Source organism: Eulemur rufifrons, chromosome 7 (assembly GCF_041146395.1).
Source record: "Eulemur rufifrons isolate Redbay chromosome 7, OSU_ERuf_1, whole genome shotgun sequence".
NCBI classification, from domain to species: domain Eukaryota; kingdom Metazoa; phylum Chordata; class Mammalia; order Primates; family Lemuridae; genus Eulemur; species Eulemur rufifrons.
In genome coordinates, this window is record NC_090989.1 from 262,180,320 (window position 1) to 262,200,237 (window position 19,918).

General features: G+C 41.3%; 1 protein-coding gene across 2 annotated transcripts in view; it reads left to right on the plus strand.

The window, feature by feature from the left end:
• ZNF462 (zinc finger protein 462) overlaps positions 1–19,918 on the plus strand; it is a 138,261-nt gene that overhangs the window by 68,532 nt on the left and 49,811 nt on the right. The gene's annotated exons all lie outside the window — the stretch shown is intronic.

Here is a 19,918-nt window from a genome sequence, read left to right on the forward strand (position 1 = left end):
AGTGTGTCTTACTGGGCCACGTGATACATTCGGGGTAGCATCGGCATTTCTCATAGCGGAAGGATGTTGAGGAAGTTTTAGTTGGGAGGAGCGTTCAACTGCCCAGTGGTGGAGCTTCAGAAGAAACGCAGGAAGCCGTGGAGAGGGTCTGCTCACCGACAGTGTGACCAGAGCTGTAGGGGAGAGGAGGAGAGAGTCCAGTATTGGGACCTGCAGGTATGGCATAGTGAGCATGGGGATAGTCATCCAAACAAGCAGCAGACCTATTTTGATTACTCAGCTTACCCGAAATGACCGCAGAATCAGATGCTTAGAATACAAGTGGATGAAGTCTGTGGCTTCTTTGAGGGTGGAGCTGCTCTGTTCCAACCCCCACTAAGGCTTGGATCCCTTTTGCAGTAGCCGGTTAACTGCCTCCGGCTTGAATATTTCCCAGGTCAGGGAACAGACTGTCTCCCAAGGTCTACTCTTACCTTCTTAGGAGGAGCTTTAAGGGGAACAAAAGCCTGGATTTGAATCTTACTTCTCTCAACGTGAGTCATGTTCCCCTGGGCAGTCTCGTCTTCCCATATCCGTATGCAAAATTGGATAATGATCTCTGCCTCACCTGATGATCTTGAGAGATTAATGAGAAAATGTACACGTGCAAAATGCCCACACCATCTGACACATAGTAGGTATTGAATACATGGTCATTGTATTTCTATGCTTTTCATCCTTTGGTTACAATTCTTGGCTTTTGGACCATTTATAACAAGGATGAATTTGGTTATTTTTAATGTAAGTGTTTGAAACAAGAGAATCTTTGGGTAACCTGAAGATCTGATGGCCCAATTTGTCAACAGGGTATAATTCTCAGATTATCAAAAGAGTAAATAAGTAATCTTGATTCGTGAGGTCTGTGAGCAGACACCTAGAGGAGGAAATGAAAAGGTTAAGTCCTGAGATGGAAAGGACTTTTGATTTGTAGAGCTTGGTGGCTTTTCCTCTGCAAATCATTAAACACCATGTCAAACCCTATGCTCCTTGCTGGTCTGCCTTTCTTAAAGGACTTCTGTCAACAAAGAGGCTTCTTACGACGTCTATGACTCTCCTCAACTTCTGTGTGGTAGTTTTCAAATGTAAGAGGGAGCCCATGGTGTGTGTTTGTTTGTTTGTTTGTTTGTTTTCTGCTAAGAACTTAGTGTCTCAAATCTAGGGCTTGGTGAGAGTTCCTGTGAAGGGTAAACAAAATGTCCTCTTTGCACCTTGAGATACCGTGTTCACTGGAAAAGATTAGGATATTGCAACCAGAGGGAAGATCTAATTTGACCCAAATTGTAAGATCTTTATGTAACATGGCTTTTAATGAATTGCTATCATCTGAAATGAAAGCTACCCCTGTGGAGCCCTTTGGGGGAAACTGATCCTTCCCAATGCGATTCCCAGCAAAGTCTTTTTCTGGGACATTTCTCTCAATGTCATACCTTCTTCCTTTTCATTTCTCCCTGGAAAGGTGGGTCTCAGTCGAAGGACGAGGGAATCCTGTAGACCACCCACTGCATGGATCATCTTCCTTTGCATGGGCTAAGAAGAATTGAGTTCAGTCAACTTCTTGAGCCTGTGCTCTCTGCAAAGAGCTATACTGTACACAGAAGAATCAGACATGAATACAGTACTGTTCTGGCCCTCCAGCAACTTAAAATCAAATGTTTAGGGGATATTATCAGCACTCACATCTGAGCTAACCAAAACCCCAAGCCTCAGACCTAACCTTATTGGGGAGTGATTTCAGTTTCTCAGAAGCTGGACTGTGGGGAGAGGCCGGTGTCACAGAAACATGACAAGGTCATATTGAGTAACTTTCTGCGTAACACAGATTGACTTTGTTTAGCCACAGGAAAATAATAAGCAGTATATAAAAGTGATTCTTTTTTTTTTTTCTTCTTAAGAGAGAACATAGTAATTGTCAAAGCTTTGCGTGTTAACAATTTAGTAAGGTCTACACAAGTCACTGGACCTGTGCTGTTTTTAATGGACATAAATAACCTATATCAGTAGATCAGCAGTGATGAATTTGATGACAAAAATGTTGAGTAGAAGATGGGGTTGACAGAAGACTCATCCCATGAACGACTAATTATGTGGAAAGAATACGTAATAGTTCATTCAGTATGTTGTTGAACCCTTCCTATAGGTCTTGCAGAGTTTTGCATGGCCCCGGATAACTGAGGAGGCCCAAAGTAGGAAGGCTATTTGCTGGGGAGCTGGATGGTGGATTCCTAGAAACAGCTAAGTCTGGAGGATGGAAAAACAGCTGTGGGGCTAGACAGTAGCCTGTAAATCATGCCTTGAATGGTGTTCGAAACACACATGTGAAATCCAATTGCACATTTTAATAGGGAGAAGCTGTGGGGCTATTGGCTCTCAGTTCAGGTTTCCCACACTGCAGATGCCAGGACACTGTGAACACATGAACCAAAAATGTGTTGCAGGCCTTGGGGGGGAGTCGAGATCCATAAAACCAGGGAAATCACCAGTGCGTCTTTGGCTTTCCGATTCCCTAGTGAGGGATGTGAATAAAATGAGTTGACATGCTCACTGCTATTTGCAGTGGTCAGATGCTTGCTGTCTTGAGAGTGAGCCAGTCTTCTCTGGCACAGGGAAATAGCCTGAAAAGGGAGGTTCTGCCTAAGCTGCTCTCCCGCCCAATCCAGAGGGAAACACTTTAAGGGAAGGAAGCCGAGAAAGCAAAAATGAGAAAGTGGAGGGGAGATTTCACCCCAGCTGCCTGGCCACACACCTGTTCTGTGCTTCCACAGAGCTCCTGGGCTCTGAGCTGTCAGTGCTGACATGTTTCACCAGCACACGAATCCTCCATATAGTCTTCACGATCGGTTGTTGGAAAGAAAAGCAACGGCTGTATGGTATTGGTTTTGTGTATAAGATGATAGGAAATGACATGTAATTGCTATTCTAAACAATGCATTAAGGGAAAACGATAAGGTTGTCAACAAAGGGAAGTGCTCTGCTGTGTTTGTGTTTACTGTGTTCCTTCTCCTGCCATATAAAATATAGGACTGGCTTTTATCAGGCTGTTTCCAAGTCTCTTGCTTTCAGTACAGAAAAATACACATACATACACAGCAATAAAATAACAAAGGAACTAGGACAGTGTAGTTTAGCTATGAGATTTGTTTAGGTCTGAGAAGCTACACGATGCATGGGCAATGGATATGTAATTTAAAATTCAACTGTATCTTTCGTAAGAAGTCAAGCCAGTGGTGACATTCCATCGTTTTTCTCCCCCTACCAATTTCCCCTGACAAATAGATTATTTTGTTTCTTTTATCTATCCAGTTATGCTGTATGGAATTGCCTGCTTTAGGAAATAGCCACTGTGATGCCTTTAAAACAAAAACAAAAATCAGACATTAAGACCAGCTGCGATATGAATAAGGTGAATGAGGGTAACATAGTTATTTTGCTGGTGCCCTAGTGAGCAAGCCAGAGAAAACACAAAGAATTCTCAGTTGTGATACCCCTCCCTTTATAATATAGATAGCATCCAGGCCAGTAGAAAAGTCTTTGATATTATGAATTAACAGAAAAATGTTGTGAGGGGCTTTGTGATTTTTTTTCTTTTTTTTTTTTTAGTAAAAGATTTTCTTTTATAACTCTCAGTCGGTTTTTCTATTCTAAACTCTAGAATAATATTTGGTAAACACTATTTTTATCGAGACATTTCACAGGCATGTCTTAGTGTCTGTCGTATCAAAGTCAAAGTCTTCTGCATTGCATTCAGAGTTGACCATTTGGTCATTCTTTCCCCATTGCAGAGTGGCCTTGCTAGCAAATAGTGATGTTTTCTACCATCTCTGTAATTGTTAACCCTGAGCGTCTAACTTCTGCGTTTGCACTTCTGCCCCTTGCAGTAAGCTTTCCTGGGAGCTTAGCAGCCTTTCCTCCCCTGTCTGCGTCTTTCTACGAGCCCATGACTTTGACTTCCTCTGAAGACTGATATTCATTGGCCCCAACTCTACTCTGACTACTCCTCTGTCACTCATCTTCTTAGTTCTCTATTTGCACTTGTAGATACGCTATTGGTCCTGTCCCCTAATTTTCCAATGGGGACAGTTAGGTAGGTATTTATTAAATACCTATTCTTTTGACTGACCAATTTGATTTCTTGGAGGCATCAAAATTTTTAATTCTGTTAATTGTGCTGAGTCCCTCAACATATGTGACCACACAGAACCAAATTATATAAGGATGAGTTTATTTCACTTCCATGTAAGAGGCAGGTTCAAAAGACAAACAGTCTGAAGGTGAAACCTTAGGTACTGCGCTAACAAGAACTTTCTTACATAATTATTCTGCCAGGCCAAAAAGATCTTTCTTGACAAAAGAACGTTTTAAATGTGATCATCGTTCCAGGCATAATGAGACTTTCTGTAGAGGTGGGAAACTGAGGGTTGAGGCAGTTTGGAAGCCTTTCTGGCCCTCAAAAGCAGACAGACAGTATGGTGGAGCTAGAGAGATGGGACATTTCTAGTGTGGGGTTACCTGGTAGTAGAGCCTCTTCTTGAAGCAAGTGCACACAATTATTGACCCTGGAGTGGGCTAACTTATTCTCTGTGTCTCTGGTGAAAGAACATACTTAGTGTTTGGTTGCAGTTAAATCCAGTTTCAGAGAAGCTATAGAGTGAAACTGAACAACAAAACTCGTTGGTGGGTATAACTTCCTATTCTACTTGAAAACTTTTCCCATCAGGCGTGTAGCGTAAAACAACATATTGGTTAGAAGAGACTCATTTTGTGAGACTTGTATTGGTCAATTTCTCTAAACATGAATTGGGGGCTGGCAAACTTTAAAAAAATTTTTTTTAATTGACACATCATTTTACATATTTATGGGGTATGGTGTGATATTTTGATACATGTATACAACATGTAATGTTCAAATCAGGGTAATTAGCACAGCCCCCACCTCAAACATTTACCATTTCTTTGTGTTGAGAACATTAAAAATCCACTCTTCTAGCTATTTGAAAATATACAGTAAATTGATGCTTATTATAGTTACCCTACAGTGCTATAGAACACTAGAACTTATTCCTCCCATCCTGTTGTAATTTTGTATGCCCTGACTAATCTCTGGCTAACCCCTCACCCCCCACCCCACCAACCTTCCCAGCCTCTAGTAACCACTATTCTACTCTCCACTTCTATGAGATCAGCTCTTTTAGCTTCTACATATGAAGTGAGAACATGCAGTTTTTGTCTTGTGGGCCTGGCTTATTGGCAATTTTTTTTCTGTAAAAAAAGCCAGATAGACTATATTTTCAGCTTTATGGGTCATGTAGTCTCTGTCACAACTACTCAACTCTGCCTTTGTTTACAATATGTAACCAAATGGGCCTCATGTAGTGGCCCATGCCTGTACTCTCAGTACTTTGGGAGGCCAAGGCAGGAGACCAGCCTGGGCAACAGTGAGACCCTTTCTCTGGAGGGAAAGGAAAAAAAAAAAAAGTAAACAAATGGACTTGGGTGTGTTCCAGTAAAACTTTATGCACAAAAACAAAGGAGGGGCTGGGTTTGGCCTATGAATGGTACTTCACTGATCCATGCTATAGATGATTTGGGGGGGAAATTATAGCAATAACCATGAGATTAATTTGGGCTTTAATAAATATCATTTGAAACCTTTATATTCAACATATGGAATATTTCTAGATGTCACTTACAGTGTAACTTGACCTAAATATATTCTTTGATTCGTACATGAAATATAAGGTATTAGATAGAGCTTTAGAAATGGTGGTGTATGAATTACATTTAAGCTTAAAAAGAAAATCTTCTGTAAGAATCGTGTTGAGTGTAGCTCCAAACTATCAACTCATTTAACCTTGGCTGCAGCAATACTTGACACTTAAAAATTAAGATCTGAGATGCCTGCTTTTCGAGGAGAAGCTTTTCAGATCTCTAAATAGGTCAGACATAAAATTCAACCTTTAAGAGGATCCAATTAGTTGCTAGGGCATCAGACCTTCCACACAGGTTCCAATTGCAATCAGATTTCTCTTGGGGTGAAAGGAAAAAGAGGTGGTTTCTTTAAAAATGACAATAATGAAATAGGCACTCTAGAGTGAATAATTAATTGTAAAGTACAAAGATTTACATCGTTTATAGCACATGGGATGTAAGGCATAATTTTAATGGTTTGACTATAATTTTTAATAGGTTCTGCTGGTCTCAAAATTATCTGACCAGACACTACTAACCTTCTCTTTTTGATATCAGAATTTCTACATTAAATTGTGATCTAGAGTTTATTTTAATACTCATTATAAAGAATGATGTTTCTACTGTAAAGACTTAGAGGTCTGCAGCTCCAGTGGAGCAAAGTGACATTGAAGACCCTGGATCTTCTATTATACACCAGGAAATCTACAGGGGTTAAACTATTAGGAGTTTGTCTCAGTGGCAAAGAGGAACCTCTGAAATTATCACCACCCTGAACCCAGAGATCATGTGATAGATACTTCCCAAGAAACCCACCTGCCTGGGATTTCTGCGACTTTTTGAATTAGCCACAGTTTTGTGTGCCAAGGATTAAAACATTTCAATCGTAGGCTTTCCACGCCCTGGGAATATAGTCAACTCACCCATCTCTCTCTTCCCATGCCAACAAAAACATTTGTTCTTCAGAAATATAACCATATACTAACAAACTTATTCAGAGCTAGTTCCCAGCAACACTAGCGTTTGCTTCATAATTCCACATCTGACTTTTGTATCTCTTGGTGAACTGCTTGGAGATTACCTTAAGTCTTCCAGAACCTCAGTTGGGGGAAATGTCCAAAAGAGAAGAAACCTACTTTATTCTTTGGCAGAAAATACATTCACTCATTAGTTGAATCACCTAAAACAACTAATCTCGGTTCTTTTTTAAAAGGAATTTTCCCTTGTCTTTTCATTGCTCACCTTGAAATTTCTTTCCCTGGAGCTGAAGCTGGATATTTTAGCCCAATTTTATTAGAGACAAAAATTCCTCAAACTATCTTGAGATTTCTTATGACTCATGGGGCCTCTCCGCTCTTTCTGTTCTGTATGAGGGGATTTTGCACAGGCAGAAGGAAGGGTGGTGGAGTTGGGAAAAATAACATCAGTGAGCCACGATTCAGAGGTGGAAATTCTGGGATAGTCTTGCGAGAGCAAAGGGTATGTCCTGGGAAAAATGGGGATGTGAAAAAGAATTTTTTTTTTTTTTTTAAGTGTAGAGAAGAGAAGATGATGCCAGAAATAACTTTTTAGAAACAATTATTATTTATTTTTTAAAAAATGAATTATATGAGTTTTGGCTCAGGAAAGCTTGTCCAAATGATGTACATATATTTTTAACTCATTCATAATCCTAAATAATACCCAACAGAAAAATCCCAGTGGTGGTTTAGCAAAAGTGGTGGCCAAAGAATGGCCAAAGTGACATGAGAAGCCAGTGTTCAGGTAGGAGGACCTGCTTGCTTTTTGCTGGATTCAGTCAATCCCTTGCTGTTTATGCCCAGGAAAGGCTATGTTCCTGCCCTTGGGACTCTTCTACTTTGCAGGCAGTTTTCAGAGGAGTCATCAAGTTCAACCCAAAGGAGGTGTTTGGCTCAGAATATAGGGCCCAGCTAAGGTTTCATTTAGCAGCACACTGCTCTTGGAGAAGTCATTCCAGGGCTAGGTTCCTCAGCTTCCTCAGGGACACAAAATATTCTTAGATGACTCGCACAAGTCACTCTCCTTATGTCATCTGTTATTTTGATGCTCTGTGAGTCCTCCACCAAAGCTGTAGTGATAGCTATATCAAGAGACACAGGACCTTCTAATCCCTTAATCTAGTTGTTGATTTTTAGCATTGCTAGTTATTTTCCCCCTTGGCCAGTTCGAAAGGCATCCATTCTGGTTTACATAAGGGTTTTGCGTGTCTCCTTGTCTAATTCCCAAGTGATAAAAAAAAAAATCATTATTTTTATTTTCTTAATTCTGCTGATGGCCTTAAATCTATTTTAATATGTCTAATGAATCAGAAGTATAAATGATTAGTCTCAGTTTATAGAGCAAGAAACTGTGGCCAGGAGGAGTGAAGTGGTGAGTCCGAAAGTCACAAAGCACATATGTGGTGGAGCTGAGTTTCATTCACAGGTTTGTCTGATTCCAAAGTGTGTACCTCTAACCCCTTTGCCTCCTCGACGTCTAGTAGCTAAAATACATACCCAAGAAATGCTCTGGAGTGGCTAAGGCACAGCCTCTTATATGTTTGGGAGCTCTGGATTCTTCCAAAGGAAACTAAAGACAAGTTTTTATTATTTATTGATATTTAGAGCTTAAGTTAATAGATATCTAGATAGTGTTAAGTGCAAAAACAAGAATATAATGAAGTGAGAACTTGTGCACCTGGGTATTATGGATGTAACCTCTCCTCTGGGGAGAGGAGAAGGAATTGATGATTCACGTAGGACTTCCTGGAAGAGGTGGACTCAAAGGGGTCCTTGAAGGGTGAGTAGATTTGTAATACAGAAGGAAGGCCATTCCGGGTGAGAGGAGCATCATAAATGAGCAGACATACAGAAGCAAGGAAACCAGTCTGTCTTGAGTAATGGGTGTGTGGTGAGGTTAGTGGGGGGTAGTCGGAGCGGTGGAGCCAGACACCAGGGGTCCTTACCGCCCAGAAGCAGAAGAGGACTTTGGATTTTTTAAGAAACAGACTGAACGGGGAAGACAGTAGCAAGGTGCCTTTCCCCTCTGGAAGTGTCAGTGTACATTTGCGCTATAGGTACATTATGCTACAGCATCTATATGTCTTCAAGAATGAATGTGCATTAAAATTAGTCATGGGTAGTACTCATTCATTTCTAAGATGGCTACGTAGACTATTTTTGCTTCTGATTACAAAAATAATACCTATTTATGATTAAAGAACAGCTTTATGGCAATACATAACATAAAATGTAAGGATCACTCATAATGCCAGCTTCTCTCCATTCAGAATAATCTCTATTAACAGTTTGCTAAAGAGTCATCTAGATATTTATTCTATGAATGTACAAACATAGGTTGTTTTGTTGTCTTATTTGATTTTATTTTTTTACAAAACTGGAACCATACTATTCAACTTTTCTATATGTTTTTGCTCTCACTTGGTAAGTGGCATCACTACTTGACTCACTATATAGTTTTGAAATATGAGGGTCCGTATCTCTAGACAAACAAAAACGATTCCTCTTCAAATAATAAACATTGAGTAGTTAAAGCCTTCAAATATCTTTTTATATGTGTGATGCATATACTTAAGGTGGGATTCTCAGAATTATATAAGGCGTTTGAGATTTTGGCAATCAAAAATTCATTAATTTTACTTTGAGGCTCACTCATTTCCTCGAAAATTACTTGAGTAGAATCTTTTTCCCTACCACTTACTTGAGACTGAAAACACTTAAAATACTTGCAAATGGTGCATGGGTTAAATGACAAAATCAAGGTTACAGACTGTCTAGACTGTTCAGAATAATAGGCTGAAAATAGGGTTTTGTTGGGGGATAAATACAAGTATGGCGGGTAGCCTCTGACCCACAAGAGTAGTCACTTCCATTCCTGGACTTGCCAAATATTCTTCTAATTATCAGTTACCATACCTGTTTCCCCACCTAAACTGTGTGCTCTCTGAGGTCAAGGATGGTTTCCTGTTTGTTCTAAGAGCCCTAGCACTTGACAGGCCATCCAAAAAGCATTTCTTAAATTGACTTGAATGAGGACTGCAAAAGCAACCACACACCGGGAAAGCCCACTGAACGACCGAAAAAGGCCGGGAATCTAGAAAAAGCCAATGGAATCTGGCTGTGTGTACACCAGGATGTGCTGTCCTGTACTGTTGCACTTCTAGCTCACTCCTCCCTCTTCAAGTTAACTAATTTCTACCCTCGCCCCCCAGCCAATGACAACACCATATCCCTTTGAACTTTCCGCAAACGAAGTGACTAACTCCTTTCCTCCAAGCAGCCAAGAGGAGGAGCGGGTTCCTTACTTTTCTGCCACCCCTCAAGAGTATTTCTGCTTCCTTCATTTAATGGTCCCTTTTCAGATGCTTGCTAGAAAGCTTATTTTCTTCTTGTCTTCTGGAATGTTCTTTTGTCTTCCTCCATTAACTCAGTGCTAGGCTCACAGCCTTCCTTTCTACTCCAAATGTAACCATCATGCCCTGGAATTTGAATATACCAGACCCAATGGTAATAACTCAACAGATACTTTGGTCTGCTCAGCTAGGGAGATTTACCTCCTCCTTGACTATGCCCCACTTGCCCATCTGTGTCTGACTTCCCCAGAACAGCTCCATCTCCGGCATCTCGAACTTTAAGTTTTGTCTGCCCACTGCTTGCAGGCTCCACTCAACCCAGACCCTAGCTTAGCCATTTCAGAGGGGCATTCGTCCGTCCTCCAGCATCCTCCAACTCCCTTGTCTGTCTCTGGTTTCCAATTTGCCATACTCTAACCCTGAATAACCCTCACTCTTGCACTTCCTCTGGTGGTAGCCAGTCTTTCTGGTTCTAACCTCAATCTTTTCCAATCTGTTTTCCAGGTTATCTTTGTTAATCACAAATCTGATTTACTTTTAAAAATAAATGTGAGCTTATTCAGAGTTAGTCCTGTATAACATCAATTTACCCATAAGCATTCCAAGGTGTTTTCTTTTTTTTTTTTTTTTTTTTTTTTTTTTTTTTTTGAGACAGAGTCTCACTCTGTTGCCCGGGCTAGAGTGAGTGCCGTGGCGTCAGCCTAGCTCACAGCAACCTCAAACTCCTGGGCTTAAGCGATCCTACTGCCTCAGCCTCCCGAGTAGCTGGGACTACAGGCATGCACCACCATGCCCGGCTAATTGTTTTTTTTGTATATATATATTTTAGTTGTCCATATAATTTCTTTCTATTTTTAGTAGAGACGGGGTCTCACTCTTGCTCAGGCTGGTCTTGAACTCCTGACCTTGAGCGATCCACCCGCCTCGGCCTCCCAGAGTGCTAGGATTACAGGCGTGAGCCACCACGCCCGGCCCAAGGTGTTTTCTTGAATGAAGGAAACAGGAATATAGAGTCGCAACTGAAGTGCTAGAAGTTGCAAATAGCTGCAGTCTATCCTGCCTCTCCCCAAAGCCAATGCAGCGAGCAGCCGTATAGTTAATAGCTGTGGCAATCACAAATTACTGTACTTGTGAGTTGTGATTTTATTGTTACTCTGATTTTACAGTATTTTAAAATTTTGCCCATGGGTAAGTTTTTAATTAGGAATACAGAGAAGGAAAAATGAAGAAATCCACATCCTACCTTGCATGCAAGCAAGAATAATGCTACCAATATGTCTGTTACAAGAAACATAATAATTGATAGTGATAACTAATCCACAGGCAGACAATGAAGTGGAAGTGGAATTCCCAATTAACACATTAACATTGGTAAATTCTATATATTGTTACGTTAACAATAAGATCATTTTTTGCTAATACAGTTTCAGTATACTTTTGCATCTTAGTTACGTTACCTCCATGATGGAAGTCTGGGAAACAACAAACTCTTTAAAAATTTAAGTTTAATGTTTAAATAAAATATTAGAAAGATTTGCTTTTTCTTTGAAAAATAATAGCTTATAAAAGTTACTTTTTGAACGGCATCATTATTGTGCACCTCTACCCCTTTAACCTAACAAAAAAGGTTTAGAGCATTTATCACTGTTTTTCTCACTCTTCTAATGGAGAGGGAGTGTATTTTCTAAATCACAGTATGCCTAGGGGAAAATATTAGGTACATAGATGTCACTCATTATGTGTTGTCAGAGCAGAAAAAGAGTTTGAGGAACTACAGGACAGGGAAGTGGTGATTCTGTGCAAGCCCAAGTGCAGGTTTAAGATTTTATTTATTTACTTACTTATTTATCACCATTTTCTAAATTGAGAGAAAGCTAAATGTCAGCAGCTTCAATAAAATGCTGAAGGCAGGGCACACATTCTAGCAGTTTAAGGAAAGACAGAGTGGCAAGAAAGTAAAAGAAAGAAGCTTTGCAAACCATACTTACTGCACACATTGGTGGTGGTTTTTATGTTAATCATCGTATCTCCAATAAAAGGAGCTGACTCCACTGGGGCTGGCCATGTAAAGCAACTGTTAAGGAAGTTCGGGGAGCAGCCCAGCCCCGCAGCCCCAGACCTGGGGGGGCAGCTCCCACTGTGCCCCAGGGCTTCCTGTACCCAGAAGGGGCAGGAGGGCCGTTGACAGAAGCAGAGCTGCAGCATCTGATGACACCGCGCGCAGCCGGTCCAAGTTCCGCCCCAGGAATTCTTGGTTGCTCGGCTCCAGTCGGGTGCTCTCGCTGCGGTGAAGCATCCAAGTAAGTGTTCCATGGAACCTCTTCCCCAACTCATAACAGTTTGCTGTTTTTTTTTCCCAGTGGAATTTTGGAGTCACGCTGCAGTATTGGCACCGAGTGTGACTCTTGGGGTGTATTACCGGGTTCGTTTTGATTGAGCAAATGCCAGGAGGGATCATTTTCACCCAACTGGAGCTAGTGAAAACTAGGGGTGTATGATCTTTTTGAAATTAGTTCTCCGTATAGATAGATCATCTTTACTTAATCGTCTGCAGACCACTTGGGAATGTTGGACCCTGAGTTCGAGGTGCAGCTTGAAAGTTGCTGCAGGCTTACGTCCAGGAAGGACCATTCACATTGTAGGTAATGAAATGTGCGGTTTTAGGCGGAGGACCTGTCTAGCTCCATCCCACACATGCCTGTCCTTAGATAAACCATTTACCCTCTCTGAGCCTTGGAGTTCCCAGTGTGTAAAATAATGATGCCTTCTTTATTGGGTTATTGCAAGGATCAAATAGGTAACACGATGGAAGTGCTTTCATATTCTATGTTACTGTAGAAATATTAGATATTAGTAAAGTCGTAGAGTAGAAGCAAATTTATTGTCAGCTTATGATAATTTGTTATCAACCACAGAATGGTATTTTTCTTAATGAAAAGGGGAAAAAAAAATTATGTCCAGCCTTGGAAGCTGAATGAAGTTCCTTTACGTCATGAGCTTTCTTGGGAGTCTAAAACAATTCAGTGTTTGGAAAGTGGTACTTAATCTGGAGCCCTGTTGATATAAACTTATGTGAACTTCAGGGTTTAATTGAAACCACCCACATAAGAAACTCCTTAGTACTTGATATCCTAATGGGCTGTTGGAATTTATTGATAAGTCCCAGGGTCAGACATCGTTAGTAGTATTATTATTGGCATTAATCAATATACATTTTAATTAATGATAACTATCATATATTGCATGTCTGCTGACTGAGTACTTTCCAAACATTGTTTCAGTACATTTAATCCACACAGCAATCTCATGAGACAGGAACTTCATCTCCAGCTGCCCCCTGTTTAGGAAGGAGGAAAATAGGTTTAAGATAGTTAAGTGACGTGCCCCGGGTCTTAGTTACCGCCCAGCAGAGCTGGGGTTAGAGTGCTCATCAGCCTGACTCCAAAGCTCTGCTGACTATGTCACACTGATTCCCTAAACCTCAGTTCTTAGGTGTGCCATTTTTCCCTCTAGAAAGTCTAAAAAAGGTATCTGTATGAGCCCCAGGAAAAGTACTCTGTGTTTTAAATATTAAAACCCTTCTTGGATATGACCTCCTGCAATTTTATTCCTGCAATCATATCCTCCAGATCTCTTGAAAAGAACCAATATTTCCAACTTTTACTTTCTTGCCACTCGCTCTGTCTTTTCTTAAACTGCTAGAATCTGTGTTCTGCCTTCAGCATTTATTGAAGCTGCTGACATGCAGTGATCTCCTGCTGGCTAACTCCAGGGACAGTTTCTTTGGGAAAGAGTCAGTCAGTCCTTCTTGCTGTTTACACCTGCTGCTTTCTCCTCGTCCTTTCTCTCCCTCTCTCTGGAATCCTCTGCACGATGACTTTGATCCCTCCCACTGCAATGAGATGGCTCTCACCGCGATCATCAGTGACTCCGGACAAACCAGTGCATGGCTTCTGCTCTTGCCTCGTCGTTCATTTTTTGTCGATGTCGTTTCAAACTGCTGACCTTCCTTTCAGGGAAATTCTCCTACCTCGGTTTTTGTTCTGTTGTATGTCTCAGGCTCTCCTCCAGCCTCTCCAATCAGACCTTTTTCCTTCACCTTGTTTTTACCACTTCCCCTGCTGCTTCCCTCACGTACAGCTGGGTCTGGTCCTCAGTCCTCTCCTGTGCACTCACCTCCTTCGCAAACACATGGAGTCAACCCGTTCTCTTCTAATGCCACCAAGACCTCCAGCACTAACCCCTCAGGTTAAGCCCCCGACCCTCTGTTCTCTCTGCTCCTCCCTTTTTTCCACCTGCAGGTCTCACTCAACCTTACCATCAAAGGTCCTAAAGTGGAACTCATTAACTTCTTCGCAAACTTGTCAGTCTGCCAGGACTCTTGGGACCCAGCTAGCATCCTTTGCATCTTTAGGTCATCTTCGACCCACATGCCGTCAGCCAATCAGTTGCCTACTCTGTCCTGTTGTCTACATCTGCTTAATCCTTCGCCCTTCCCATCCCCATCTCCTACGGGACTAAGTCATTACCACATCCGTTCCACCTGCAAAATTCTCCATTCAGTCTATTCTAAGCAAGGTTAAGAGTTCATGTCATTATCTTATTCAGAAATCTTTAACAGCTCTCCATGGTCTATCAAAGACAAAAAACAACCCATTTTCTCCATGCTCACCCCAGCCTTCCTCCTTCCATTGGCTGCCTCGTTCTCCCTACATGCCAGCCTGACTGGAGTGAGCGGCTCTCCCCTGTCCATTTGCCTTTGTTCACACTGTATCTCCTTTCCTTCATCTCCACAGGTCCGCACCCTGCCTGTCATGCAAAGCCATGTGCAAATTGCTTCACTACTGTGATATTTCCGTGATGTCCCCAGATGTGATCAACTCTCCTTCCTTTGAAACCCCACAGTGCTGAGCCCTGCCTCTCTTGGGGACATGTGGTCCATTCTGCTAATCCCATGATACTACCATAAGGGAGCTCCTTAGAGGGAAGATTTCTGTCATCTTTGTATTCTAAACACTCGGCATAGGACCACTTCTTTCCTAGTACAGATGTCTGATAAGTGTAAAATGAAAGTTAGTTGTGTCGTATAAATAGTCATGACAATAGTTTAAAGCAGTAAAGTAAGATTGGAATTTGTTTCTGACACCATAGCCCCACTGTCTTCTGGCCACTCTACTAACAACAGATAGTGGATTCTCGTGGGCGATTGTTCAATTCTTTGAGCACACATTCCTTTTAGTGTGTGTTGTAGTAATCTCACCTAACAACCTGAGAGCTCTTGAAATACAACGTCTGATTATCTTTGTATGCATCAGATATCTAATACCTCAGAGATATTGCCAGTTTGGTTCCAAACCACTACAATAAGGCAGATATTGCAATACAGCAAGTCACACAAATCTTTTGGTTTCCCAGTGCATATAGAAGTTATATTCACACTATACCATAGTCTATTAAAGGTACAATACCATTATGTCTAAAAAATGTATATACCTTAATTAAAAAATACTTTCTTGCTAAAAAATGCTAATATATTGCAGTTGGGGTCCTTCAAGATAAAAGTAAAAAAAAAATGCTAATGATCATCTGAGCCTTCAGAGAGTCATAATCTTTTTGCTGATGAAGGGTCATGATTGACGTTGGTGGCTGCTGGACTGATCAGGGTGGTGGTTGCTGAAGGTTGGAGTAGCTGTGGCAATTTCTTACAAAAGACAACAGTGGGCCGGGCGCGGTGGCTCACTCCTGTAATCCTAGCACTCTGGGAGGCCGAGGTGGGCGGATCGTTTGAGCTCAGGAGTTCGAGACCAACCTGAGCAAGAGCGAGACCCCATCTCTACTAAAAATAGAAAGAAATTATACAGACAGCTAAATATATATATAGAAAAAATTAGCCGGGCATGGTGGCACATGCCTGTAGTCCCAGCTACTCGGGAGGCTGAGACAGGAGGATCCCTTGAGCTCAGGAGTTTGAGGTTGCTGTGAGCTAGGCTGATGCCACGGCACTGACTCTAGCCTGGGCAAAAGAGTGAGACTCTGTCTCAAAAAAAAAAAAAAAAAAAAGACAACAGTGAAGTTTGCTTCATTGATTGACTCTGCCTTTCATGAAGGATTTCTCTGTAGCATGTGGTAATTGTTTGATAGCATTTTACCCACAGTAGAACTTCTTTAAAATTGTAGTAACTCCTCCCAAACCCTGCTGCTGCTCTAGCCACTAAGTTTATGTAATATTCTAAATCTTTTATTGTCATTTCAACAATGTTCACAGCATCTTTACCAGGAATAGATTCCACCTCAAGACACCACTTTCTTTGCTCATTCATAAGAAGCAATTCCTCGTCCATTAAAGTTTAGCATGAGATTGCAGCAATTCAGTCACATCTTCAAGCTCTACTTGTAATTTTAGTTCTCTTGCTATTTCTACCACATCTGCAATTTCCTTCTCCACTGAAGTCCTGAACCCCTCAAAGTCATCCATGAGAGTTGGAATCAATTTCTTCCAAGCTCCTGCTAAGGTTGATATTTTAACCTCCTCCCGTGAATCACAGATGTTCTTAATGGCATCCAGAATGGAGAATCCTTTCCAGAAGGTTTTCAGTTTGCTTTGCCCAGATCCATCAAAGGAATTACTATCTATGGCAGCTATAACCTTATTAAATATATCTCTTTACTAGTACAACTTAAAAGTCACAATTACTCCTTGATCCATGGGCTGCAGAATGGATATTGTGTTTCCAGGCATGAAAACATTAATCTCCTTGCATATTTCTATCAGAGTTCTGGGTGACCAAGTACATTGTCAGTGAGCAGTAATATTTTGAAAGTAACCGTTTTTTTCTGAGCAGTAGGTCTCAACAGTGGGTTTAAAATATTCAATAAACCATATTATAAACTGATAAGTTGTCATCTGGGCTTTGTTTTTCCATTTATAGAGCCCAGGCAAAGTAAATTTAACATAATTTTTAAGGGCCCTGTGATTTTTGGAAAGAGAAGTGAGTATTTGGCTTCAACTTAAAGTCACCAGCTACACTATCCCATAGCAAGAGAGTCAGCCTGTCCTTTGAAGCTTAGAAGCTGGGCATCTACTTCTCTCTAGCTATGAATGTCCTAGATGTCATCTTCTTCCAGTGGAAGGCTGTTTTGTCTGCATTGAAAATCTGTTGTTTAGTGTAGCCACCTTCATCAGTTTATCTTAGCTAGATCTTCCGGAAAGGCTTTGCTCTGGATTAGGCTTTGGCTTAAGAGAATTTTGTGGCTGGTTTGATCTTCTATCCAGACCAGTAAAACTTTCACTATATCAGCAACAAGGCTGTTTTGCTTTCTTATCCTTCATGTGTTCACTGGAGTAGCACTTTTAATTTCCTTCAAGAACTTTTCCTTGGCATTTAAAATTTGGCTAACTGGCACAAGAGGCCTAGCTTTCTTTCTGTCTTAGCTTTTTACATGCCCTCCTCACCAAGCTTAATCATTTCTAGCTTTTGATTTAAAGCGAGACACATGACACTCTTCCTTTCACTTGATCACTTGGAGGCCATTATAGAGTTATTAACTGGCCTAATTTCAATATTTTTTATATCTCAGGGAATAATAGGGAAGCCTAAGGAGAGGAGAGATGGGGGAATGGCTGCTTGGTGGGGTAGGCAGAACACACACAGCATTTATCAGTTAAATTCACTGTCTTACACGAGTGTGGTTCATGGTGCCCCAAAACAATTACAATAGTGACATTAAAGATCATTGATCAGGCCGGGCGCTGTGGCTCACGCCTGTAATTCCAGCACTCTGGGAGGCCGAGGCGGGTGGATCGCTCGAGGTCAGGAGTTCGAGACCAGCCTGAGCAAGAATGAGACTCCGTCTCTACTAAAAATAGAAAGAAATTATATGGACAACTAGAAATATATATAGAAAAAATTAGCCGGGCATGGTGGCGCATGCCTGTAGTCCCAGCTACTTGGGAGGCTGAGGCAGGAGGATTGCTTGAGCCCAGGAGTTGGAGGTTGCTGTGAGCTAGGCTGATGCCAGGGCACTCACTCTAGCCTGGGCAACAGAGCGAGACTCTGTCTCAAAAAAAAAAAAAAAAGATCATTGATCATAAATCACCATAGTAGATATAATAATAATGAAAACAAATTAAAAAATATTGTGAGAATTACCAAAACATGACACAGAGACAGGAAGTGAGCACATGCCGTTGGGAAAATGCTGCCGATAGACTTGCTTGAGGCAGAGTTGCAACACACCTTCAACTTGTACAAAACGCATTGTCTGGGAAGCACAGTAAAACGAAGCGCAGTAAAGCAAGGTAAGTCTGTATAGTACATGTAATATTTTTTATGACTAAACAAACCATTTATAAGAAAATCTAATGATTCAGAAGGATATTACATCACTTTATAAAGTCATGTTAATATTTTGACCATTGAGTTGAGTCTAAATGAGTCTAGAAAGCATGTATTAAACATCCTTGGTTTGATACATGGATGTTAAAACTAAGGAGCAAGATGCAAACATTTTGGATGTGGCTGAGACTCAGTGTTTGGCAAATAGACCAAAGGGTCTTGGCTGATGACTACACATTATAGTTACAGCACACGGATATACCTCTTGGTCTCCTGTTCACCATTATATTTTTGCACACCAAGGGTTAGTAGGTAGCAGAAAAGGTAGCCTAGTGAATTTCCTTCTTTTCTTCCCATAGGTAGGACCTAATGTATTCCAGATGTGAGTTCAATGGGTTCATTAGAAACAGTAGAAACTGAATGAGCAATTCTAACTTGCTAGTAAAATCTGGAGAAGAAAAGATGGTGTTTTCTAATTACCCAAACAAAGCATGGAATCATGGGCTGTCAAAGATATTCCATCATCAATAAGGAATGTGCTACCAGTTGGTTTTTCTCTTGGTGGGAATGCATTTCCACCAAGCTGCCTTCCCCATCTGAGAAATATTGTAATATTTGGTCAGGACTATGGGTGCAATTTGTAGAAATAGAAAAGGTAAAAATGTGAGGCCTCTATCTCACCTTTCCCCTGTTTAAAATGCTTCAGTGGCCATCTACTTTGCCTTCAGAATAAGTTCCAAGCTCTGCCTGGAAAGTTATTATTTGGGCTCCACATTTCTCCCTGGGATCCTTCCCCACCACTTCTTCCCTCCTGCTTACTGTGCTGCGGCCATGCGGGAGCCCTGTCTTTAAAAGGGTCCTGCTACCTCACACTCCAGGCCTTGCTGCTCCTTCTTCCTGGAATGCCCTTTTCCACTTATTTTGTAGATCTACAGTGGAAGGAAGGCAGGGCCATCTCTCAGCGCAGACTCTTAGGTTTCTCAAAATGAATAGTAGGCAAACACCCCCAAGGGGTAACCCATGCTCAGCTGAGCCAGAAGTTCCCAAGGGAGCTGAGATGCCCTCAGCAGTCACGAAATAAAACCCAAAAATTCATGCAAGCTGAGAAGTTTGCAACAACATCCCTTATAGGCAGCAGGGAGAACCAGATAATCAACCAATACACGTCCATATAGATGGGGTGGCAAGAAGTATAATCAAGAGAAAGAAAACCAGGGTGAAGGGTAGAAAGGCGGGGTTTGGAGTGTCAGGGAGAGTGGTTGTGGTGGGCATCATGGATGATAGGAATGATTGGGGCCATGCCTACAAATTGCACACCAAGAACCTTGCTCAAGCCTGCAGGTGACCTTGAAAAAAAATTGAAAAAGAAACAGACCCCAGAATAGTTTCCAGGAAAGCCTCTACACCCTGGGACTTAAATTTGCTCTGATAGGCCTTTTTGAAGCAAGTTGACTTGTGACCATGTGTGTTTTGTGTGTTTTGTTAA